At 38.7% G+C, this 26858-nt stretch overlaps 1 protein-coding gene across 2 annotated transcripts in view; it reads left to right on the top strand.

Moving 5' to 3' along the window:
- Positions 1-26858, top strand: part of Tec (tec protein tyrosine kinase) — a 113872-nt gene that overhangs the window by 225 nt on the left and 86789 nt on the right. Inside the window, exon 2 of one of the 2 annotated variants that reach the window (XM_027938416.2) lies at positions 10525-10675. The exons of the other annotated variant lie outside the window; for it this stretch is intronic. The gene's annotated coding sequence lies outside the window, so the exon portion shown is untranslated. The remainder of the gene's footprint in view (positions 1-10524; positions 10676-26858) is intronic. 2 annotated transcript variants of the gene reach the window in all.

Genomic DNA, 26858 nt, shown 5'->3' with positions numbered 1-26858 from the left:
GCCAGGTGAGGGACCCGTTCTGTTCGCTCCTGGAAGAAAGGAGTGGTGCGCTTCCTGCGTGGCCGCGCCTTCCTGGGGGCTGCAGCCTGTACCCCGGGCTCCGGTGCTGACCTCTCTTGGGGAGGCATCCGCCCCCTTTTCTTTTGGATCTCAGGGCCCTAGCCGCCTGGCGTTGGGTTTACTTCCCAGCTGTGCGGCGGAGTTGGTTCCTCCTCTCTACTCCCGCGGCACTGCAGTCTTGATCGAAGTTGGCAGAATCCAGGAAGATGTTCCACTGTCGCATGTTCTCGTGCCTCACTCCATCAAGTTGTTTTTTTTTTTTTTTTAAACGGGAAATAGTGTATGGATCTTGAAAATAGGGGGTTGGATTATAGATGTATTTGGAAAAATTAGGGCTTTGACGCGTGAGTGTGCATTTATTTCCTGGGATCCTAAATCTTCTTTTGACTTTATTATTATTTTTTTTCATGGACGAATAACAGACATATGGCGTTGTATCAGGTTCAGGAACAATCTCATCTCTTGTCATTCTTTGGAAACTGGAATATTTGATTAGAAGACTTGATCTCAGTTAGCTTGGAACCACAGAATCACAGAATGGCTGGTGGTTAAGTGGGCTTGAAGGCTATCTAAAATAGTTATATGCTTTGTGCATATGTCCTGTCTTTTTCCAGTGAGTGCTCATTTTCCTCTTAGGAAATTCTGAGTTTACTGCGTTCTGGTTGATTCTTTCCTATAGAGTTGGGGAGGAAAAAAAAAAACGAAGAACCAACAACAGGTCTTCCAAATAACTTTTGGGATTTAACAAATTAGGTTACACAATGATAGCTCTTTGGTCCACAAGAATCATATGCAATTATGAAATTATGCATATAAAATTACCATGATTTATATGGGGAAAAGACAAGTATGGGTAATTTTCACATTAAATATTTGATTAATATTTTTAGCTTAGTTTTGTTTTCAGTGTTTACAAACGATATACTTTCCCTATACTCTAATTAATCTAATCAACTTACTACTCTTAACTAATACTTTACTCCTGCCAACGCAGGATGCATACTGTAGTGTGTTTATGTTAATGATCTTGATTCTTCCCATAAGGGTGTGTACATTCTGATTTGTGGAACTGTATAACACAAGTGTTGTAAACACATGAAAATCAATTCTAATTGACTATAACTTTGACCCACTTGGGTCCTTGATCTAGAATTTTCAAATCCTTCCAAATACGAAAGAATCAGAATATTCATGTATGCTGTAGCATTTCAACCTGTTTACTTTATTCTGTAACAAGATGGTCTTGTTTTCTTAGTAGCTAGTTACTCAAGGGCAAGGGCTATGTTTTATGAAACCACGGTGAAGCTCAGAGAATGGCAAACTTTGCTCTCTGAGGATGACCCTTGGCAGGGAGGTTGAAGAAGTTGTGGGTAGTGACTGGCCCATATTTATACCTTGGGAAGAATTATTGGCCTGGTTGCTTTTCTCCAGGCATCCAGAGAGCTAGGAGCCTGTGCTCTGGGTCTCTGATTACGCCTCTGCCTACAGGTTTCTCCTGGTTGACCAGGTTGGTGCCTCTCCTCCTGGCCCCTGTTCTTCTAGCTCCTTGACCTCTACTTCACCCCCGCCCAGATTCCTTGCTATTGTTCAGGATAGAGAGCATTGGTCCACAGCATCAACAGGAGTGATAATCCTGATCCTGGTGCTGGGTCCCCCATGAATGGCAAATGTCTGTTGATGAAACTGTCACTTGTTCAGCATCCTTCCTATGCTCTCTTCTTGTCTAGTCTGCATCAGGCAAAATAGAGTAACTGAAGTTGAACCCAGATCAGTAGTCCTGGGGGCTGGCTCTCTTAGTTGAATTAGCGTTGTAAATTGGGCATTCAGTTCTGTCAGAAAGAATTGAAATTGGCTCGTGGTCACTGACAAATTGTAAAATTATCTTGAGGCAATGCAATTATGCCATTAGAAGAGCTTTATTGAAAACTGCAACAACATCCAACCTAGGGGCGGGGGGCTTAGTATTTGCCCACACCTCTAAACCTGCCTCCCCTGGGCTTGTCTTTTTGTTTCTGCCCTGGCTCAACCAGTCCTTCCTTGGAACAGATTATGACTATTAATTTCCTCACTACGTGACTGCTCAGAGCTCAGATGACCACAGCTACTGTGGCATAGATGTAGAAAATTATATTTTCTTTTGTTTAGAAAAACAAGAAAGGAATTTTTCAAAACAGTCTGCTATTGGGGAAACAAAGAAAAAGCCAAACAAATGTAAATATGTGTGGGGCAAGGAAGCCAATGTTGTTTTACTTTGAATTTTAAGCATTTCATGTTGCTTTTCTAACGTTCCAGAAACAACCCTTAGAATTCTTTGGCACGTATTGCTTGTAGGTGATAGTTCTTGAGGTTTTCAACTTTAAGTATTATCTGTTGACTTCCCACTGTGGAGGACGATGAGTTGGCTCTCTTTTTCTGTCCACCCCCCAGCACAAGCACAGCTTCCCTATTTTTACTACCCTTGCAGTAGTTAAAGCAGAATATTGATTAATGGCCAGATCAATATTCATTAACTATGCTAAGCACATTTTTTTTTCCTTTGAGTTAATAATTGCTTTATTTGACCGTTTTGTACTCATTAATTCAACTTACAACTCTTGGCCTGCTTTCTAAGTCTTGCCTCAAATCGGTCTTTTGTTAATCTCATTTTTTTCTAAGAAACCAATCCTGAGCCTCCTGGCTTGCTATAATCTGAACTTGTTGTCATTGCATATTTCTCCCCAAGGGCCTCCCTAAAGCAGCATCCTGGGGATTCCCATCATCTCACTCCTGTGTTGATCTCCTGGTACCCACAGAACATGTCTTCCTCTATTTTGGTGGACTCCCCTGTTTTGGTAGCACATGTCCTGGGGTGCTTCCTGGAAAAGGGTGAATAGGATATATATCTTTCTGAGACTGTTGAATGCCTGAAAATATCTATTTTCCACTGACAGTTTATAATTTGGCCGAGTGCAGAATTCTAGGATGGAATTTTGAAGGCTTTGTTCCATTGCTTTCTAGATTATGGTGTGGCTGTTGAGGAATTCAGAACTGTTCCAAATCCTCAATTAAAAAAAAATTTTTTTTTTTAGTTGTTGATGGATCTTTATTTTATTTATTTGTTTGTATGTGCCCAGTGCCTTACATGTGCTAGGCAAGTGCTCTACCTCTGAACTACAGTCCCAACCCCTCAAGTTTTGTTTGCAGGCTGCATATAGGTTCCATACCTGCTGTGTCCTCTGTGGAATTTCATAAAATTTTCTCTACAATTCTTAAATTTCATGATTTTGTGCCTTTATGTGGGTCTGTTTTCACCCATTGGGTTGGGCTCTTTGAATCTGGAAACTTACATCTTTGGTTTGGGGAATTTTTTTGAGTGATCTTGTTGGTAATTTACTCCATTTTCTATAATGCTTCTTTAAGAAACTCTTACTGTTCGGATATTGGATATTTTGGATGAGGCCTCTAATTTTCTTACCTTTTCTCTCATAACATCTGTTTTTTTATTTCCAGATTCTATTCTTGGGGAGATTTTCTCAATTTTATTATCTAAACCCTTTCAGCGAGATTTTTATGCTAATAATTTATTTAATATTTTCAATTAAAAGCTATTTTTTTTGTTTTCTGAATATATATACACACACATATACTTATGTGTGTGTGTGTGTGTGTGTATATCTTTGTATTTCTTCTTTGTGGTTCCAGGATCTTATCCCCCTGGGAAGTTTAATGACTTTTGGGGGATTTTTTTTTTTCTTTCTTGTACAGTTTCAGTTTACAAAGGTTGCTCTTGTCTTTTCACTGTTTAGATCTCTTACTTTCCTGTTGGAGGCTTTTCTTGTGTTCCCAATGCCCTTGGTTGTCTGCTGACATTTGAGTGGGAGGGTAAAAGCTGAAGTTGTGGGTGGCTGTCTTCCGTAGGGTGCCTGAAATGTGCCTGATGGAGACCCTGGAGGATGGGGATGTGTGGGGAGGCAACTCCAGGCTTTTTGCTGGTGAGAGAGAAGGGGCTGTCACCTAACTGCTCAGAGTGGTAGACGGATATGGGGGAGGCTTGCAATCAGTCTTTTTTCTTTTCAGCCCACACTTCACCCTACATAGGGCCCAATTACCTTTAATTACTTAACCTTTTGGAGATTCTGCTGTATAAGTCAGATTGTTTATTGGCTCTCCTTCACCCCATCGTAATGGTTTTGCTCTTGTCTCTTCTCTCACCCTCTCTGTCCTTGCTAGTTTACACATTATATACCATAGGTTTGTTTGTTTGTTTATTTATTTATTTATTTTAAAAAATCTTCCGGTGGGGCTAGGGGTTGAACCCAGGGCCTTGTGCATGCTAGGCAAGTACTCTACCAACTGAGCTATGCCCCCAGCCCTGGTTTACACATTAAAGAAAAAAATTTCTTTCACTGACATTTTACTGGGCTTTTGACAAGGTTTCTGTTCCATCTGCCATAAGTGCCTGGAATATAGATTTCTTAACCAACTTCTACTGAGAGACTCGTTTGGGTCTGTCAGGGCAGCATGCTGTTGATTCCCCTGTCTCAACCCACAGGTAAACATTTTTAATTAACCTGGAATATTCTCTCATTGAGCTCAGTTTGGATCTCAGGTTCCTTTTGTTTCTTTACTAATTAATCCCAGTTGTCATAGGAGCTAAAACTTCTCCCTAATCCTAACTTGGCTGGTGTATAGCTTTCTGGTCATTCAGCGCTTGTTCCTGTTTCTTGAATTCATTTTGTCTAGGAAGAATCATTCTGTTTCCTTGGTTTCTGCATCTCTTACCTTTTGGTGAGTCTAATATTATTCACTTTGAAAACTGGACCTAGTGTCAGAGATGGCCTTGTGGCCTCAGTGGAAATTCCTATGATTTCCCTCTGGAGGCCAGGGTATCCCACAGCTTCCTTGCCAGCAGCGAGATCCTCCCTTCCGCTTTGCAAGCTGGGGCCCTTCTTGGAATGTGCACCAAGTTCCTGTTTCTGGCTGGGCGAGCTGAGATGACTGACCTGCCCTGCTCTTTGCAACTTTCCCGACCCATTTACGGGTTGAGTCATTGCTCAGGCTCCCTTAATGCAGGGAGTATTCTCTTCCTGGGGCTTTACCACAGCAGCATTCTCGTGGTTATGCACAGGGGAATATTGACAAGCTTTAGCCTCCACTGAAGTAGGAAGAGCATTGTTCCCAAACCATCTTACCTGCAGCAAAGGTGAAGCTCTAGCTCCCTCTGAGGGCAAAACAACTGTGCATTGGGAAGACCGAAAACACCAGCGCTGGCAATTGCTCCAACACAGCAGTTGCATTAGGGATTTTATCTCAGGTGGATGATAGCGAAGGATGGGTTATTAGAAAAGATTTATTTAACAACCAGAGACCCTGTGTCTAATAGAAGAAAAAGTAGGCCCTAATCTCCATCATGTGGGATTAGGCCCCAACTTCCTTAATAAGACTCCTGTGGCACAAGAATTAAAATCAAGAATCAATAAATGGGATTGACTCAAACTAAAAAGTTTCTTCTCAGCAAAAGAAACAATCTGTGAGGTGAATAGAGAGCCTACATCTTGGGAGCAAATCTTTACCCCTCACACATCAGATAGAGCATTAATCTCTAGGGTATATAAAGAACTCAAAAAGCTAGACACCAAAAAAACAAATAACCCAGTCAATACATGAGCCAAGGACCTGAAGAGACACTTCTCAGAAGATGATGTACAGTCAGTCAACAAACACATGAAAAAGTGTTCATCGTCACTAGCAATTAGAGAAATGCAAATCAAAACCACTCTAAGATTTTATCTCACTCCAATCAGAATGGCAGCTATTATGCATACAAACAACAATAATAAGCGAGGATGTGGGGAAAAAGGTACACTTATACACTGCTGGTGGGACTGCAAATTGGTGCAGCCAATATGGAAAGCAGTATGGAGATTTCTTGGAAAATTGGGAATGGAACCACCATTTGACCCAGCTATCCCTCTCCTTAGTCTATACCCAAAGGACTTAAAAACAGCTTACTACAGGGACACAGCCACATCAGTGTTTATAGCAGCACAATTCACAATAGCTAAATTGTGGAACCAACCTAGATGCTCTTCAATAGATGAATGAATAAAAAAAATATGGCATATATACACAATGGAATTTTACTCAGCAATAAAAGAGATAAAATCATGGCATTTGCAGGTAAATGGATGGAATTAGAGAAGATAATGCTAAGTGAAGTTAGCCAATCCCCAAAAAACAAATGCCAAATGTTTTCTTTGATATCAGGAGGCTGATTCATACTGGGATAGGGAGAGGGAGCATGGGAGGAATTGACGAACTCTAGATAGGGCAGAGGGGTGGAGGGGAAGGGAGGGAGCATGGGGTTAGAAATGATGGTGGAATGTGATGATCATTATTATCCAAAGTACATGTATGAAGACATGAATTGGTGTGTGTATACTAAGTATACAACCAGAGATATGAAAAATTGTCCTCTATATATGTAATAAGATTTGTAATGCATTCTGCTGTTATATATAAATAAAAAAAGAAAAGATTTATTTAGCTGGTACCCCATAACACATATGAATGAAAGTTTGGCCAGGGAGAATGCTGCAATGCTCATTCCTCCCATTGTACTTATGCAGGTCTCTTTCCCTTTTCTAAAGAGAGTGCTATTGCAGTCTCTCTTTCCACGCAGTGTAGTTTTCTCTAATGTCCTGAGTGCTTCAACATAAGTTCTTTTTATCTTTTCAGCTGGTTATTAAACTCTGCTAGAGAAAGGACGATACCTAATAAATATTCGGTCAATGCTCTGAATGAATTTTGGATGCTTTGCAGTTAAAAAAAATACTTGATCATAATTATGCAAGTTGTGTCCAATACTCTAAACTCACAAAATCCTGATTAGACTTTACTTCACTTTGGGTATATAGACTGAAGCAAATGACAATCAACTTAAGTTTTTCCAATTGTTTCTCATGTCATTTAGAAATATTCCTCACTGAAACTAGTATTATTTTTCTGTCCATGTATTTCTACTTAGTATGGTATTGGGATTTTTTTTTGTTGTTGTTTTAATGGCAAAGAGGAATGGCTTTTGGAGGAAGGAGGGAAGTATATGCTGATTAGGTTGCCTACACTGGTGCATTTACTTAAAGGAGGAAAACCTTTGTTTGGATTTTAATAACACATTTACTTTTAGCTTCTGTAGCTATATGTCATTATTTTCAAGGTTTAAAATGCTTAGCTATAGAGTGTCATAGTGGTAGACTTGTAGTCTTTACATAGTAGATGAGATCCTGATTCTGTAAAACTCTGTAAATATCTTACTCCCTTTAATTTTCATTTTTTGCGAAATTCTAAGCTGAGTTAGTAGGAAAAAATGTTAATGTTTTCTCTTTATCCAAAATGAAGTTCCAACAGCATCTTTTCTGTTACTATTTCTTTAGAAACTCTCGCGTCCTCCTATGCCCTCCAGTATTAGATTTCAGCCACATCTTGTGGGATCTCCACATGATTGCCCAAAAAATGAATCTTTTTTTTTTTCCTGCCCCATACAGGAGCGATTTGCAGTTCATTTTTCTGCCAGTTTGATTTAGCATGCATTAGTTTTTACCATTAGAGTTATTTTTGTTTCATAGAAGGCAATTTCTATTGTTTCTATTGCTTCTATTGTTTGCTAAAATAAAATTTCCTGACCCTTTAGCCATGAAGAGACACAGAGATATAGTTCAGTTGGGTTATGAATGCTCATATGTGTAAATTTAGATATACATGCTTCTGAATGTGGTTTTTTTTTGACTGACAGCAGGGTGACATTGACTTTCAAGTTCCCACTGCCAAGAGCATTCATTTAAAAACTGAATGTTTTTAAAAGGATTTCCAATGTCTTTTTCACATAGTCAAACCACTTAGAGAACCACTGCATTAAAGAATTCTTGGTCATGGGTTCTGGAGTCTTAGTGGGAAGATGTTTTTTGGGTTTAGAGCTGTTGACAGATCCTCCCACATTCCCCAGTCCAAGGATAGATCTCTGGGTACTACCCAGGTTCTCAGACTCAATAATGTGCTCCTCGAACTCTTCCTGTCATCGTTAAAAAAATGTCATCTAGTAGAGTTTTATATATTCATTGTTAAAAATGCAAATAGTACTGAAGCTTACAAAAAAGAAATAAAAAAAAAAAATAACCCTGAAACTATCCCAGAAGGAATCTTTGTGAGTCTCCTCTCTTCTGTTTTCACTGGACTTCTTAAAAATCCTCAGTAACTTCCTAGAAAATAGTTAACCTGATGAGCACATGTGCAACTGTTTATGTAATTCTGAATTCTATAATTTTTTTATACACATAGTAGTTCATGTATAATGTTCTTTGGGTGATCTTTTATGTGGGCATTTTCTTATAGGGATGGTTATGATTTTTAATAGCTAGGGGATATTCTGTCATGTTAATATATGATAGTATTTTGAATAACTCTTCAGGTGTTGGAAATTTGGAATATTTTCCTTCTAAAAAATTTTTATTTCTTAACCAATTAATTAATTTTTGGATAGAAGCCAGGGACTAGTGCATGTTAGGCAAACATTCTATCACTGAGCTATACCCTCCCCTGGAACCCCTGCCCCATGCTTTTTTTTTTTTTTCCCTCTTTGAGGATTATTTCCTTGGGGAATATTTTTCAAAACATCATCCTGGGATTAAGGATTTCTAACTTCTATTAACTCTTGTCAGAAGGAAACAAAAATAACAATTAAAAAATTGCTAGCTATATAAAGCTATATAGAGTTTCCATTATCCTCTTTTTTGACTTTTTTAGATGAACAGTATCTTCTTTGTATACACGAGAACCTTTGAGACCATCTTATGTACCTGGTTGTAGGTCAGATAAGACAGTTTGAAGAACCTGACAGAACCATGTACAGAAACTGTGTTTTTGTGGATATTTTCATTTTATTGGATATTTGGTAGGAAAAGTTTCTAAGGATTAGTAACAAAAGGTGGAGAGGTTGTTGTGGCAACTGCAACTTTATCTGACCTCTGTACCTGGTCCAGGGTTTATGACCTTTCCGGTAAGCTGGGAAGGCATCTTATTTTCTTGGGAAACTCCAACCCTCCCACTCATTTCCTCATTCCTGGAGTCTGTAAGCCAGGCTCAGTAAGGTGTGCAGGGTGAGCCCCCATCATCAAAATTTGCACGAATGTATTTCTTGATTAAGAACTAGAGTAGAGTGAATTCCTGTTTAAATTATTCCCTTGATATTTTTCTGGATGTCTAGATGTTCTAATGTTTAAAGCCTAAGCTGTATTTCTAAGTTAGCTATGAGCTGGCATTATGTTCCCATGCTTCAGGGTTTCCACCTATTACACAAAGCATAATGACACATAATTAATAGTGCACTTCAGAAAGATTCATGGCTTAATGCTTGTAAAGAACTTTGAGCTTTTCCTGAGAGCGTTTTATACACATTCATGAATAATGAGGTGGCTTGCTGTGTTGGGCAAAGAATATCTATATTATACTCATTTTATGGATGAGAAAAGTCCATCTTGTCTGATGTTCATTGCAGGCAAGTAAGAGAGAATAATGACTTGCTGAGAATCAGAGGGTAAATTTAATGTAATGTTCATTCAGTTTTCCTTGGACTTGGAGGGACAAGTGGAATCTAAAATAAAATCTTCATGACTGTGTGTGTGCATGCAAAATACATTTATATTTACTACTCTAAGCAATTTAACATTTTGGGTGGATAGGCTACTCCTTTATAAGGAGAAATTATGTTTGAAAAATTCACTAGCATTAGAGAGCCTTAGATAAATAGGAAAGGTAGATAGATCTAAATTGTAACTTTTTTTAAAATATTTTTTTTAGTTGTAGTTGGACACAATACCTTTATTTTATCTTATTTATTTTTATGTGGTGCTGAGGATCCAACTCAGTGCCTCGCACGTGCTAGGCGAGCACTCTACCGCTGAGCCACAACCCCAGCCCTTGAAACTGTAACTTTCAAAGTGATTTTGGGAAGAGTCCACACAAAGACTCTTAAGTAGGGTCAGTGGGAGTTAGGGAGAAATATTGTTAAAATCAGGATTTGAAAGAGGATTGAAAAACAGAACATTTCTCAGAATACAGATGTAGATGCCATAGTCTTATTATTATTATTTTTAAGTAAGTAATATATGAGAGGGAATACTTTAGTGAACTCCTAGTTTATAGTCAACATGAACCTTCTGTGACACTAAAAAGTCAGACTGCTTTTATCAAGTCTATGCAAAACAGCAGGCATTGCAAACAATACCTTTAGGTAAAATGGATCCAATTTGTACATGCAGATATACATTTCAGTTTTTGACTCAAGAAAGAGATTCAGAGATTACTGTAAACTAACTATCTCTCTCTCTCTCTCTCTCTGTTTCTCTGTCTCTCTGTACGGGGGATTGAACCCCGAGTTGCTTAACCCCTGAGCCACATCACCAGCCCTTTTTATATTTTATTTTGATACAGGGTCTCACTAAGTTGCTGAGTGCCTAGCTAAGTTGCTGAGGCTGGCCTTGAACTTGTGATCCTCCTGCCTAAGCCTTACGAATCACTGGAATTACAAGCGTGGACCACCATACCCGGCTACTGTAAACTCTTAACTAAAGACATTGACAAGGTAGATAATTTGGAACATGCTGACTAATTTTAACTGTTGTCACAAATAAATCAGAAATGTTATTTCACTTTCATATGCTTCAGCATCTAAGATAGTTTCTGCAAGTTTCATCACTGTACCTTAAAAGACGTAATGCACTTAGAGCAAGCAAATCAGTGACATAGAAGACTGAGTGACATATTCCCATTAGCTATTCAGTCTAGAAAGATAAATGAGACCTGTGGGCAGAGTGGACCTGCTTAAACTATGGAAACTGAGCTAAATAATATGAAGAAAACCATTCATTTGCACCTATTTTATTCCCAAATAATAAACATTCCAAATCTTTATTGAGCATATATGATGTGCCAGGCTCCATGCTAAATTCTTTAGGTGGATTATCACATGCAATCCTCAGAGAACCCTGTGAAATGGGTAAGATATTTTCAGCATTTATAGATTAAGAAATTAAATTTCAGGGAGGTTCTGTAACACTTGGTAAGTAGTAAGTGGTGATAACAAAGTTCAGAACAATGCAGTATGAGTCCAGGGCTCTCTGCTATGTTCTCTTTGGAGCTCTGTGCAGTGAGCTCTTCTCCTTTCCTCTTGCTGTCTTAAATAGAGTTGGACAATGTAGGAGCAAATGCTTAAAATAAAAACCAATCAGTCTTTCTGGGCATTGCTCCCAAGCCTCTGAACCCTGTAGATCCTAAGAAGTCTTCATAGTAGCACTGTCTAGTGGAAATATTCTGTGATCCACAGATGGAATTTAAAAATTTCTAGTTGCCATGTGAAGAAAGGAAAAAGCAACAGGTGAAATTAATTTTCATAATATATACTATGTAACCCAACATATAAAAATATAATATTTTTACCATGTAATCATAAAAATTATTAATGAGATATTAGAAACAACTGAGGAGCAATACAATATTACAAATGCAGTATAATACATTATGAAATCTTTTGTATTTTAGTGGGTAAAGTGAACTGTAGTTCTACCAAACAATAAAGTTGTGATTAATGAAAAGATATTTTATACTGCTTCAGTTTTACATTTTAAATTCAAATTAAAATTTTTAAAAATTTAAAAATTTCTTTCCTTACTTGCATTGGCTACATTTCAAGTACTAGGTAGTTATTTGTGATATGTGGCTACCATATTGAACAGTGCAGTTCTATAACAAAAGGTGCTCTGTCCCCAAAGGCCCAGGGACTTCCAGGCATTGCATCCCCACCCCAATCTCTCATTCCTTTTAGCTCCCATCTTAATTTTCTTTGCCTGTGCCCAAAGCTATGATGTACAATTGTGCAGGTTGTATACTGCAAAATTCTTGGGTGTCATTTACATTATAGACCTAACAAATTTGCTTATTTAATGCATGCAATGGTTTTAAAGAAAATGGAAGTAAAATTTTCAAAGGAAGAGGCGGGTTTTTCTAATGCATGCAGAGACATATTTTGAGGGGGTGGATAGGTGAGTGGTTGTGGCTACTCTGTTTTTTCCTATGGCTTCATCAGTTAGGCTTTTTGCATTGTTCTCTTTTATGTTCAGCACAATCCTGGGGCAATCTGCCTGTTGTTGAAAGAATGGAAGCAGCCTCAGTTACCCTCCTCTCCCTCAGAATAGTGCACAGTGCCATAGTTCTCTTTGGAGCCATCCATATGTGTTTCACTCATATTGTGTTCCCAGGGCCTGGTGCATAATGATGCTCAACACATTAATTTGAATTGTTATCTAGCTTTGACTCATGGGCCTCTATTGTATCTGAGTTGCCCCTAATGATACTTGACCTTGGCCAATTCATGCAGATGCTGACATGGCTCCCTCTTTCATTGAGTCACTGCTTACCCTTCATGGGTTGCCCTATTCTAATGATACTAACAGCCATTATTATTATTATTACTAGTAACAGCACTACTGTTTATTGATTGCTTTGTGTCAAGTGTTGTGCTTAGTAGTTTATGTGCATTATTTCATTTAACCTTTGCAAATATCTCTAGGATGTGGCACTATGATTATTCCCATTTTATAATGAGGAAACTGAGGCACTAAGAAATTAAGTAATTTGCATGATGCCATACAGCTAATAAGTGTCAAATCCAGTCCAGGTTGACTTCAAAGCTCTTCTATGCTTTAAGTACCAGCCCGGAGCTTCTGCCTTTGGTATCTGGGGCTGTATGGAAAAGTGCCCATCCTGTAGTGGACTTACTATTTGTTTGTCCAGACTTTATTTCTCTGGGGAACTTCTTTCTCCGGGTCATGTGGTTTGGTTGGGATTGACACCGACTTCAGGGCTGGTCATGTGACTTAGCTTTGGGTGATCTGAACACACCTTCCATCTGACTAAGTGATTGACCCAGGGAGAATGTATGATCCAGGCTGGCTCAATGAGGTTCCCGTTCTGCTTACATTTAGGAAAGGAGGCACTCTTTCCTCTGGGATGCCTTTTTCCTTCTTCTTTTGTGCTGTGTGATGTAATCTGGAGCTGATGATGGCTCTGCTCTATGGAGGAAGCCATTTGTACTAGGAGAGAGTGAGGCCATCACGCAGTGAGAAGTGAGTGGTCATGAGAGCATGGCCAGCATCATTCGGAGCTCAGGGTTCACCTGAAGCATCCCAGGACAGCTTGGTTATGTGAGCCATATGTTCCATTTGTTGTTGTTTACTTAAATCTAGATATTTGCATTTGAAAAGAATCCTATCTAAGTCACAGACTTTTTAGAAAATGAATATTTCTGTCTTGGCTTCCCCATTGCCATTCTGTGTCTGCCTTTAGATGAGAGTAAACCCACTGCTTCTAGGGCCTTTTTCTACTTGTGCCAGGAGGCCTTTGATCTCTGCAGACTCTGAACCATGGTCAGCTTGCTGTTTCCCTTTTAGGCCTTTAAGCTCTGCCCAAGTGAAAGGAGTTTCCACACCCAGCCCTTCCATCCCTTTCCCACCCCATGGTGTAGCCCACACACATGGATCTGGGTGGGACACGGATTGTACCATGGGAGGAGCATTAGAGAAATCTGTTCTTTATAGACATCAGAAAAATTGTTCATCAGCCTCCTCTTTGAATGCTGATCAAAGACTCTGGAATGAACTCATCTGGCCTCTGACACCATCTGGGCTCTCAGCCAGCTTAGGCCAAGCCCTTGCCTCTTATCCCCAGTTTCCTTGACTTCCAGCCTTTCTGATCAGCTATCTTCCTATGTACTCTCAGCCCCCCTATGATTCTGAACTCCCATCCTTCTGCTGGCTTGCTTCCCAAGTCTTTCCGGTGGCCCTCTGAGAGCATTGTTCCACAGTGAATCAACTCTCCCACACCCCAGCCTCTTCACACATGAAAACGCTCCCTTCCCCGCAGCTCTCTCTGCTGTAGCCTTCTCCTGATTTCTCTTCCTAACTTTCAGGGCATCACTTTTCAACCCTCATGCAAAACATCTTTTTCATTTAGCATTCAAGCCATTCTTGTAGATATCCTCCTGGTTTCCTCTGTTTCCATCAACTTCTTGGTCATCCTCCTGGACTGACTCACGTGCTTCCTAGTCTTTTCTCCCAGCTTTGCACTTTCTGTATTCATATATACAACTAACTTAATGTATTTGCAATAGTTGAGCAGATGCCTTGGGGGTAGTTCATGGGAGCTCATAGTTGTGGTGGGAGTGGAAAGCAAGGGAGACTTCATCAAAGAGACTGGGTTATATTTCCACCACTGCAACAAAATATCTGAGATAAACAGCTTAGAAAGAGGAAAGATTTATTTGGCTCATGGTTTCAGGCCACAATCACTTGACCCAACTGCTTTGGGCCTATAGCAGCACAGTACATCATGGTTGGCAAGTCAGCATGGTGGAGGAATACTGTTTACCTCAGGGCAGCTGGGAAATGAAGACATAGAGGAAGGAATGAAGACAGAGAAAGGGATCAGCTTCCCAATATCCCTTTCAAGGGCACATCCTCGGTGGCCTAATTTCCTTCCATTAGGTCCTACCTCCTAAAAGTTCCACCATCTCCCAATAGTGCCACAGGCTGGTGACAGAGCCTTCAACACATGGCCTTTGGGGCATATTTAAGATCCACCTCAGAAAAAGGACCTTGAGAAATGAGTGGGATTTCAATAGGAGGATTAAGAGGGAAGAGTCTTCTGGGCAGAGAGCAAAATTGAGCAGAGGCCTGGAGTTATGAAGAGCTTGATTCCTGGGAAATAAGTGGTAGGAAAGGAAGAGGGGACCCAGGTTGGATTGGACATGAGTCAGGAGGGAGAATGCAAGACAAAGACAGCCTTTATTATAGAAAGGAGAGAGGTGGGATGATATTGTAAGTGACAAGATTAAAACTTGGTTGGAGTGGTTGTAAAGGGGGAGGAGGAGTCATGATAGCAGTTTAAGAAACTTCACAGAGTAGGGCTGTAGAGTGGAGATGGTGGGAGAAGAGGGGGAGGGATTGGCAGCACAGGGTGGTTATGAGGGCGCAGAGAGTAAGGCAGGGAAATGAGTCAGGTCCTCCTGCTGCTTATGAGCTAGGAGAGGATGAGGTCCTGCCTAGCAATAGGAGACTTAAGGTTCCAGGATGCTGGGAGACAACAGCTGTATACTAGATATGAATCAAATTACTCGGCCTTTTAATAACCTTGTGAATGAAGAGTAAGATAACACATGCAATAGCATGATAGTAAAAATGACTTACATAAGCTTGTGGTGTTTCCCAGTGTTTTATAGAATTCTACAACTCATAGATGTTAATGAGGTTCAAGGGAAATAGAGCAAGTTCTGTGATCAAATAAGGTTGGGAAACACTGCATGCTATGTGATTCACAGAGTTTGTTCACATATTAAAGTCTTTGAGAAATGCTCATAAGGAACCAGTCTGACATAGGTTAACCCAGCTTTCCCCAAATATGTTTGTCTGTTCACTCAACAAGCATGAATGGACTAGTAAGTGCATGCTAGTGTGTTTTGGGTGCTGTACTGGCCCCTGTTTGTGTAGTAGAGAACGAAGGCAGGTGGTATTCCTGTGCTTAAGCCATTTTGGTTTGGAATAAGCATGTCTAATCATTCATTCAACAGGTCCAGTGTTCTGAGGAACATGATTTGGGAGGTCTTAAGGTGTTTAGACATTCCTTTTATGCTCCAGAATGGAACATTTAGTGATTTGTCTCTCTGCCTTCATGTCCCTATCTTATATTCATACTGCCACCTCTTCACAGAATATTTTCTGCACTTCCTGTCTTGGGCACGGACTGAGAAAATGACAAGAAAACTTTCAGGTCTGGGAAGTTGGTGACTCACCCAGGATTACCCAGATGGTTAGTTGCAGAACTAGAGCCAGAACCCAGCTCTTCTGGTTGTAGGTTCCATGCTCATTCCATTCTTGATGACAAGGGACAATTTGAAGTGCCTGAAAATTAAAGAAAATTCAAGTAGCCACAATAGGTTGAGTGAGATACTCTGGACATGCCAGTTTAATCAACACCACCAGGGTGGACTGTGTGCCACCACCACCGTCACCACCATCATTGTCATCACTAATATTGAGTAATTATTTGATCCAGATATCTAAGTACTTTATGTAGAGACTTTTTAATTTAATTTTTACCATGTTATGAAGTTGTAATTGTCACCTTGCTTTATAAATGAAGAAGCAAGGGCAGAGAGGTGAGTAATGTGTCCATGTTTACACACACAGCCAGTAAGGATCAGAGCCTAGCTCCCATAGGTTGTTTTCAGAGTTCAAACTCTTGCCTTCATTCTGTATCAGGTGAAGTGATTTTTTTTTAATATTTATTTTTTTTTAGTTATAGGTGGAAACAATATCTTTATTTTATTTTTATGTGGTGCTGAGGATGAAACCCAGTGCCTCACGCATGCTAGGTGAGCACTTTACCTCTGAGCCACAACCCCAAAGTGATTTCTTGACTTCAAGATTTCTCTCTCAGAATCAGTTTGTTTTTTCTTCTTTCCATTTTAGCACGCCTGTCTCCTCGTTTTTTATAAACCTGATGTCAGAAAGGTTCTGATTCATTTAATAAATGAATCAAGTAGTATTCATTAAATCTCTAATGAGTACCTACTATGTGAAGGAACTGTTTAGGAGCTGAGGATCCAGCTCTGAATACATAGACTATGTTCCCGCTGTCATGGAATTTACAGCCAGTGGGGAGGGCACACAATAAAAGCACACCAAGAAGTGTCTTGCAGTGATAAGTATAATGCAAATAATTAAAATGGGAAACCAGAGTGAGGGTGACTGGCTGCCTCCTGTAGATTGGGAGTCAAGGGAAGGCCCTTTTGTGAAAGTGACATTAGGTTGAAATTTGATGTGGTTCACAAATTCACTACACATTCTAGTAGGATAGCTTGGCCCAGACATATTTTCATGATGATTGCAGAGAAGCAAGATAAGAAGTAGAAACAAGAAAACACATTCCAAAGTTTTAGCTTGTGTTCACTTTCTCTCTGTCCTATTGGTCAAAGCACATTACACAACAACACTCACAGTCAGTGTGGGAGGGTGTGGTATAAAGGACAAGTGTTCAGAGAGGTATGAAAGATACAGGGAGATCTGAAAAATCAAGGCCTTAACAGCAATCAATTTATTACACTAGTGGGGCAGGACTGTAGGAGAATCTTGAATGGTTCCAAAAATACTTTGAAGACACAATCCAAAGAATGTGCTGATGTATTGGATCTGAGGTATAAGAGAAAGGAATGAATCAATGATACCTCGTATATTTTTAGATAAGCAAATAGAGAAATGGGGAGGCCATTTACTAAGATGGCAGAGATTGAGAAAAGAGCAACTTTTAGGGGAAAATCTAGACTTCTATTTTAGCAAGAATATGTTGGAGATACCTGTTAGATATTGACAGAAAGATGTCAGGTTTGCAGTTGAGCAAGAAATCTGAGGTTCATGGGTTGAACATGTAGATTTCAGAGTTACCAACATGGATGATATTTCAAGCCATTTTTGGAACTCGATGAGGCCACCCAAGAAGAGCCTGTGTTTAGAAGTAAAGCAGAAAAGTAGAAGCCAGTAAAGGGGACTGAGAAGACGTAGCCTCTAAGATCAGAGAAATACAGGCAATTTTTATGTCACAGAGAACCAAAAGAGAGGCAAGCATTACAAGGACAGAACGTGTTGAATACCTCTGGAAGGTCAAATAAGAACTGATAAGGGACCACTGAGTTTGGCAACTTGGTGGTTGTTGGTGACTTGAAGAAGACAGTCTTAGTGAATTGGTAGAGGGATTTGAGGAAAGCATGTGGTGTGAGAAGCAGAGAGAGCAAAGATCATCTGGTTTTCAATAGTTTTTGTTGCAAAGGGGTTAAGAACTAACATGGTGCTTAGAGGTGCAAGTGGGTGGACTGAATGGTTTATGGCTGGGAATGTAAGTCATGTGACCGCTAAGGGGGATGGTCGAGCACACTGAGTGGGGTTCACTTTGGTTTGTATGTTAGTTACCATCTTCTGGGATATTTACTTTCCATATTTTATTTTAAATTGTGGAATGAAAGTATATCCACTATTGGAAACATTTCAGCCATCTGGCAGGGTAAGGTTTTAAATGTGAGTTCTGTTGTCACACTGGGCAATTTGCCTGTGTAATAGAGTCATTCAGGTGACATTATTGAGGACAGGCCTCTTTGGAATGGTGATGTCTGTCATGCTCAGCATTTCTTACGATGGTTATTGAAGCTGGTAAATTCAGTTGTTTAGATTTTGATGTGGTTCACAAATGTGGGAAGATCTCAGAGCCAAAAGGGGAATGTGTATATGTGTGTTCCTTCCTTCTTCCAGGTTCTTACACCAGTCTGATTTGATTGTTTTGATTAATATAAAGAAGCATTTGCACTCAGCAATGCAGGTATTACCTTTTATGCACAGACTAGAAGACTTTAGGGTGCTATTCAGTAGATTCCTAGGCAAGGTGTGCATTCTGGAATTCTCACTGAGTGACAGAAGTTTTTACCTTTCATGCTTTTAAGCTAGTGTAACTAAAGTTTTAAAGTCTAAAGTAAAGCAAATGTGTCAGGTAAATGGTAATTTGAAATGTATTTGGGCGAAGGACAAGTGTACACTTGGCACTACTTATGCATTTATTTTTTTTATCACCCCCTTGGGGTACATGCTAACTGTGCGACGGGTGAGGGTGGTTGAGTGAAGAGATGCAGCACCCTGTCTTACAGTGTATTAAAAGCCTTGGAGAATTTTTATTCCATGGCTTGAATCCACTTTGCTATTTCACTAATTAAAAATATTAGTGTCTGCTTGTACTGTGAACTATAAATAATTTGTTGCTTTACTTGAGAGCTTTTTGATTTGGCAGAAATCACACTGAGAAGAACACCTGCCGGGGTCTTATAATTGCTGCATCAATCTGAGATGTGTTAGCTCAATGTTAGCAGAGAGATCATGAAGTCAAGGAGTGGACTTACATCACAGATGAAGTTGGAATCTCCAAATATGCATGCTTCCAGTGTGAAGACATAGGTCTTTGAGAGTGGTGGTGTTTTTGTTACATTGGGTCATTCAGTTGGCTACACTGTGAGGTACCTGGCCTATCAGGAAGGTACACATTAGCCTTTTTAAAATTTCACAGATATGCTGTTTAAATACACTGCATTATATTATTATCAACATAAGATTTATATTCCAGTCTCATATTGGAGAGTAAACCTTGAATTTGACCCCAACTAATTTTGATACCAACTAATTTTTATCCCATTATGATCTCAAACTAATTTTTCCTTAGAATTTAGTGACAAAAAGTTTTTCTTTTGATAAAACTGATATAAAAAAATCATTCTTCTGTGATATGTTTATCCTTTTCCTCCTGGACTTTGGGAGGCTCCAGATGTCACTATTGCAGTCAATGTCTCAGAGTTCTGGTTATCTGTGTATAGTAGAAGTATAGCGTATATGAATTGAATTAAGGGACTTGAATTCTGTGTGCCAGCAAAGAAAAGAGAAACAACACTAAGAGTGTGAGTGCTTCTATTCACCATTCTGGGTGAGTAATGTCCCAAGGGTGTATGCATTTCCTGAACCTGCTGCTCCCTCACTCAGTCTTGGTTTATACAGCTTTCCTGGAGCCTCTCAGTGCTCCATGTGACTGTTGTGGTTCAGGACTAATACCTTTTCACAACAGCTGGTGCTAAGCCCAAGCCAATGACTTTCATGCTAAACTAAAAACAACAACAACAACAACAAAAAAAAAACCACCCAAATCTGTTTGTAAAAAGCCTTATGGTGGTTCCCTCTTGGTGTATCTACACCCTTGACTGGTAGCCTCCTCGCTTGACTCTGGCCTTGGTAGTGTGACTTGCTTTGGCCAGTAAAGCATTCAGAGGTGTGAACTGTGTTGTGTATTGGGGCTTGATTGTTCTCACTGCTCTTGAAACTGAGGACTATGTGATCAAGCCCAAGTTTTCCTGTGGAAGGGGCCACATGTGCTCTGTCTGGCTGAAGGCCTGCCAGAGCTAGACCAGGTTGGACATCCAGGCCAGGTCTGCCCAACCAACCTGAGAACTAATATTTTGTTGTTTTATGCTACTACTTATGGAACAGGTTTTTCTTTTTGTTCTTATAAAAAACTAACTGATAAATTTCCCAGTGGCTTCTGAACATTTCTGCCAATGCTGTGTTGGACTTATTCAGAGTTGGAGTATCTTTCTCCATTGTGACCTGTGTCTCCTGAGGAATAGTCAAGGCTAATTTTGACAATATTCTGTTTCTGCCATATGTGCTGATGTGAGAATCAACCTCCACTTATCATATAAACTTGGATTCCACTGTTTTCTTCCCACCATTTTCATTTCTAATATCTTTTATCACTTTTAATTCTTATCAGTGTGTATAGTATGTATGTATGTATATATATATATATATATATATATACACACACACATATATATACATACTTATATATATGTATACTTTTTTTTTTTGATGCTTGGGATCAAATGCAGGACCAGGGACATGCTAAGCAAGTGCTCTATGACTGTGCTATGTCCCCAGCAAGCATATTATTTATATATTGTACATGAATTTTTTTCTTAAAAAAGAGCACAGTCCAGTGGTTTTTAGTATTATTTGTGATATTATATGGCCATCACCACTATCCAATTCCTGATGATTTCTATGACCTCCTCAAAAGAAAACCCCGTCTTCCTTTCTCTCTCCTCTTCCCAATGAAACAGCAATCTGCTTTCTACTCCTGTGGATTCACATGTTCTGGATCTTTCGTATGAATGGAATCAGTACAACTGTGTTTGGCTTCTTTAGTTTAACATGTTTTTTAGATTCATTCATGTTGTTACATATTTTGTATTTGATTCTTATTTTTGGTAGAATGATATTGCATGGTATAGATAGATCGTAGTTTGCTTATTCATCCATCATTTGATAGACATTTGGGTTGTTACCGCTCTTGGGCTGTTATGGGTAGTACTGCTGGGAGCATTCATGTGCAGGTTTTTGTTTGAGTAATATGTTTTCAATTCTCTTAGGTTTATACCTAGGAGTGGAAATGCCAAGTCATAGGGCAACTCTGTGTTTAACTTTTGAGGAACTGCCAAACTGTTTTTTTGCAATGGTTGCACCATTTTAATTCCCACAGGCAATGTATGAGGGTCTGTTTTCTCTACATTCTTGCAGATACTGGTTATGTTTCAGTTTTTTTGATTTTTAACTATCCTAGTGTGTGTGAAGTGGTATTTTGTGGTTTTGATTTGCATTTTCCTAATGACTAATGATGGTTGAACATCTTTTCATATGTTCATTGGCCATTAGTGTGTCTATATATATATATATATATGTATATATATATATATATATATATATATTTTTTTTTTTTTTTTGAGAAATGTCTGTTCAAGTCTTTTGCCTATTTTAATTTTTTCTTTTTTCTTTTCTTGAGATGGGGTCTTGCTATATTACCAGGCTGGCTTTGAACTCTTGGGTCCAATGCTCCTCCAGCCTCAGCTTCCCAAGTAGCTAAGATTTCAAGCACATGCCATTATACCTGACTCATTTTGCCTATTTTACTATTAGGTTATTTGTCTTTTTATTGTTCACTTGTAAGTGTTCTTTTTATATTACAAATATGTTCTCCTATTCTTTGGATTGTCTTAGCTTTTTTTTTCCCATGATGTCCTTTGATATGCAAAAACTTTTAAGTTGATGAAGTTCACTTATTTTTTTTGTTGTTGCTTATGTTCTGTGTCATATTTAAGAGACACTTGGTTAATCTAAGGGCACAAAAATTCACGTCTACATTTTCTTCTAAAAATTTTATAATTTTAGTTCTTCAAGTCTGTGTGTTAGGTAGGGGCTCAAATTCATTTGTATCCAGCTGTCCTTGTGTCATGTGTTGAAAAGATTATTCTTTTCCCCTTGCATGGCCTTAGCATTTGTCAAAAATCAGTTGATGATAGACGTATGGGTTTATTTCTAGACTGTCAATTCTGTATTGTTGATATTTTAACATTATTATTATTTTGGTTATATTGTTTTTGGTTTTATTTATTAATTTATAGAAGGCACCTGTCAAAGTGCCATCTACTCCCTCACATTTCAGTTTCTTAGTGATTTATAATAATACTATGAAAATTAAAACAGTGATAGTGACAGCAAACATATGGACATATGTTACTATTGTTAACTATTCCAAATGTTTTACATGCATTAACTTATTTAATGAAATGAAATACTGGATGGAGTATAGCTTTAAAAGTTAAAGAACTGTGTGATTGTGTTTGTGTGTGTGTGTGTGTGTGTGTGTGTGTGTGTGTGAAGTCTTATTTTTTGAGTGACACTGAGAAAAAAAATCCCATTTAAAAGAATATATTTATTTTTTAGCTGTAGTTGGACACAATACCTTTATTTTATTTATATGTGGTGCTGAGGATTGAACCCAGGGCCTTGCACGTGCTCGGGGAGCACTTTACCACTGATCCACAACCCCAGCCCACCAAAATCCCATAATTTTAATGTAAAGTTCTCAAAAGTAATTATGGCAAATGTTTTATTTTTTTAAAATTAAGGTATATCAGTAATAATATTAATGAACAAAGAGAGGTGTCTGTCAACTCAGCTTTTTGGGGCTTTAATATTATTATCTCTCAACTGAGAAGTTTGGATCCAGTGATTTCCAATCTCAGAGTGCCCAGGCCTCATATCCTATAATGCAGCATCTGGATACAGCAGCTTTCTGTCTGTTCCTGTCATGGTGCCTGATGTCAAGTGGATTTTAAATAAAATGCTTCATTGGAAAGTGAGTGAACAAAAAAGAAAAGGCTGGAAAGGAATAAGTTTGGTTTTGGTTTTTTTAAAATAGTGGAAATAGTATTCTCTCTTTTGGGAATGTGTGTGTGTGTGTGTGTGTGTGTGTGTGTGTGTGTTGGGTTGGGACAAGGGAGAGGAAGGAGTATTGAGATGGGATATATTTAAATCAATACAAGCTTTTCTACTGCTTTTGTTTCTTCATGCTCACCTTGCATTTTACAATGCTGAGCTCTTGGCCTTGGGGACATCCTTGCCCCACCCTCTTTCATGGTTCATGGCTTACCTTGCTTTGTAGCCCAGCCCATGTCTCACCGGTGCTGATATTCTATCTGCTTTTCATCTCCAGGTAGGATTGAAACATATAGCCATCTCTGGTCTAGCTTTAATAACATGCCAATGAACGTGTTAGTTTCTGTGATGTCTGTCTCTTCCATTAGGATATGGCTCTCTTAATGGCTGTGTTTTAAGTTTCAGAGCCTGAGAACATATCTGGCACTTAGCAATGCTCAGTTAATAGTTGTTGAGTGTGTAAATGTGAATCAATTCATAATAAAGATATGGCAACAGTTGACCGACCCGATCAGTTGCTTTCCAAAGTGTTTGCTTATGTGTAAGAAACTAAAGGTACATTTTCTTATTTTTTTTCCTATAATAATCCTGTAAGGTTGATGCCACCATTCTCATTTTACAGATAAAAAATAGTCCCAGGCAGTTTGATAACTTGTATGAGCTTATGTAACTAATAAACGACAAAGCTGAGATTCAGAGCCAGTTAATCAGCTCAGCAGTTCCAATTCCTTCCACTAAATCATGCTACTTAACCAGAAGTCCAATGTCAATAATTGGTGGGATAAGGTGACAGAGGATGACATAAGAAAATAAATCTTTAAGATAATGTTTAAAGAACCATTGCATATGTCTCCTATGGCTCTGTCAGGAGGCAAATTAAAATTTTGGTCTTTTAGAAACTAAATGAAGTGGTATGTGCCTGTCGTGCCAGCTACTTGGGAAGCTAAGTCAGGAGGATCACTTGAGTCCCAGAGTTCTAGGCCAACCTGGGCAAGGTAGCAAGACCCTAACTCAAAGAAAGAATTGGTCTTTTAATATGTCGAAAGGTGCATGCTTATGTTCTAGGTAGTTGACATTTGTGTTTTAAGATGATAGTTATATGGGGAGCCAGTGGACTTCTAGCATATTAAGCTACACTGAATAATTGAATAATTGAATTGTAGGGCTAATGACAGCCTTAGAGACCATTGGCTTCAACCTTGAATCTTACAAATGATGTCACAGGGACCTTAGAGTCTTGTGAGTTTTGTCCTCAGTTTTCTTGTTAAGGACAGAGAAGTCTACACTATGAGAAAATATATACACACACATACACACATATGTATTATATATATATATATATATATATATATATATATATATATATATATATACACACACACACACACACATATATATATGTATGTATATATATATATGTATGTATATATATGTTTAACAGGAAATTCAGAATAGTGGTGGACAGACTGTCACATTGAAGTGATGAGAGCGAGAGAGTGTGGTTGGAATACCATCATTTCATTTTCATCAGTGACACGTTGAGACTGGTCTGGGCTCCTCAGGTAGATGGGGAAACTGAGCCTCCAGTCCCCACAGGGAAAAAGAACACCGATGCAGGACAGAATCCATCTTCAGGAGCATCTTAGAAGACAAAGATCCTGTTGGTTGTTGGTTAATTTATGATGCCAAAGAAGCTGATTTAAAATGCAAATGGATATTTTTGAAATAGGAGGTTTCCTTCAAGTCTGTTCAGTGACAATAAAAGAAACAGAGAAACTAAAAGTGGTGGTGGATCTGAAGTAGATGCTTCCTTTACCTGAGGTTTGGCTTCTGAAGAAAGTGCAACAAGACTTAAATAAAGTGAAATCATTGAGTCATCTGAATACTTACCAAATACCTAATGGATTTTTAGGTACTGTTCTGGGCACCAGGTTATGCCAAATAAATTTTATTTTGCTTGATTTGTGATTTTTGTAAGACCAAGGACTCAGGAAAAAAAAAAGAAATATGCTCTAGAGAAATTTGTGTGGGACCAAACAGAGATTTATGTATATGTGCGATGTGTGTACATGCACATATTAACTAATTTATTCTGTGTGGTTTTCTAAATATCACTATCACTTATTTAAGTAAATTTGATTTTCAGAATTTCACACAGCATTGGAAACTTGGGCATTGATTTATTTGTAGAAAATGATTTCTCAACTCATGTAATTTTCAGACTACATTGGCAAAATGTAATATTGAGATTTAGTTCAGATAATATTCCAAAGGGAGGAGTTTCTAGCTTGAGGAGTTTTATATGTCAGGGAAAGTTTATGAGTAACACAAATTTATTTTCTTTGAGGAAGAAAATGGTAAATGGGGGTAATGGGAAATGGAAAATTGTATAAAATACAATGTTTCTGTTAAAACCTTTAAAAAATTCTGGAAGTTCTGTGTAACTGTTCCTCAGTTCCCTAGTGCCCCAAAGGATCCCAACATGTTTTTTTTTGTTGTTTCTTTCTAAAGGTTTTTAACTATGTGTACAGAATAATTTTTCCTCCCTATAATTTTGATCCTAGGATTGAATCTAGATAGAAAAATTATTCTAGGTAAATTTTATTTTCACTTAAGCCATGTGCTTGGAATGTATCTAGTCCAAAAAGTGAACAATATGTATAATTAAAAGTCAATTTTTCTGTACCTAACACTATTGCTTTTCTCTTTAATTTCATCCCTGCATTAATAAAATACTCAAAATTAAAATTCAGGTGAAGTTTAAATACTCAAAATGAATACTCAAAACTCACCGTGAAACTTAGGAAAATGAAATAGTAAACACATGCCTTTTTAAACCTTTATTTCCTGTTGATGATTCGGATTAAAATTAAACAAGTTTGAAAAGAATCTCGTCTGCATTATACGAGGACGTGGGTGTTAAGATCAGAACATTAGCATCTACGTTGATTCACGTGTTGGCATATCTCTAGCCATCTGTTAAAATTCTGTTCTTGTGTTTTTTCCTCATCAACGTCGTGGGCAATACTCTGAAAAGCGGCCATTGTTTCCTCTTTAGTGATTATAGACTGGTGATTATTAGGTCTGGAAGTGATTCCAAGATACTTCATGAATGTCATTTGATCGCCCTTTCCAGAGTGCGGGGTTGCTGTTTTTAAATCAGTCTTTCCCATGCTTCTCCAGAGCAAAGATCATGTCTTGTTTAGTTTTGTAATCACCCAAATGCCTCATGCCTGGCTCCTCATATATCATGGGAATGCATATATATGTCAGAATGAATGAATGAATGTCAGAATGGAATGCCGGAAACTATTCCTGTGGACAAATTGGCTCATGAACTGAAAATTGTGAAAAGAGGACTTGAGTGGAGAAGAGGAAGTATTTGAGAGAGGGAAGAAGGTCGACAGGGATTAGAGAAAATGAAATGAGAATGGTGTAGTTAAGAAGGTGAAGTCTATGTCCCCGTTATCTATTGCTGAGTGAGAAACCACCCTGAATTTGAAGGCACCATGAGCAACCGTTTTAGCACACTCATGGATTCTCTACGTTAGCAACTGGACAGGGCACAATGGAGATGTGTCGTCTGTACTCCACAAAGTCTGGGCTTCTCTTGAAAAACTTGAATGGCTGGGAGTGACTCAAATGAGTGGGGACTGGAATCATCTAAAGTTCTCTCACTCATATGACTGGCTCCTGGGCTAGCATGATTTGAAGGCTGGGTTTCACTAGAATTTGGCACTAGAACATCTGTGTATGGTTGCTCCATTTGGTGTGGGATTCACTCAGTATGGTGGCTGGGTTCCAACAGGGAACCATAGGACCAGAGGCTCAAAGGAACTAGGTGGAGCTCCTTGGCTT

Source organism: Marmota flaviventris, chromosome 7, assembly GCF_047511675.1.
Source record: "Marmota flaviventris isolate mMarFla1 chromosome 7, mMarFla1.hap1, whole genome shotgun sequence".
Classification (NCBI taxonomy): Eukaryota; Metazoa; Chordata; class Mammalia; order Rodentia; family Sciuridae; genus Marmota; species Marmota flaviventris.
Note: the sequence above shows the minus strand (reverse complement) of the source record. Positions and strands in the feature narration are given on the sequence as shown.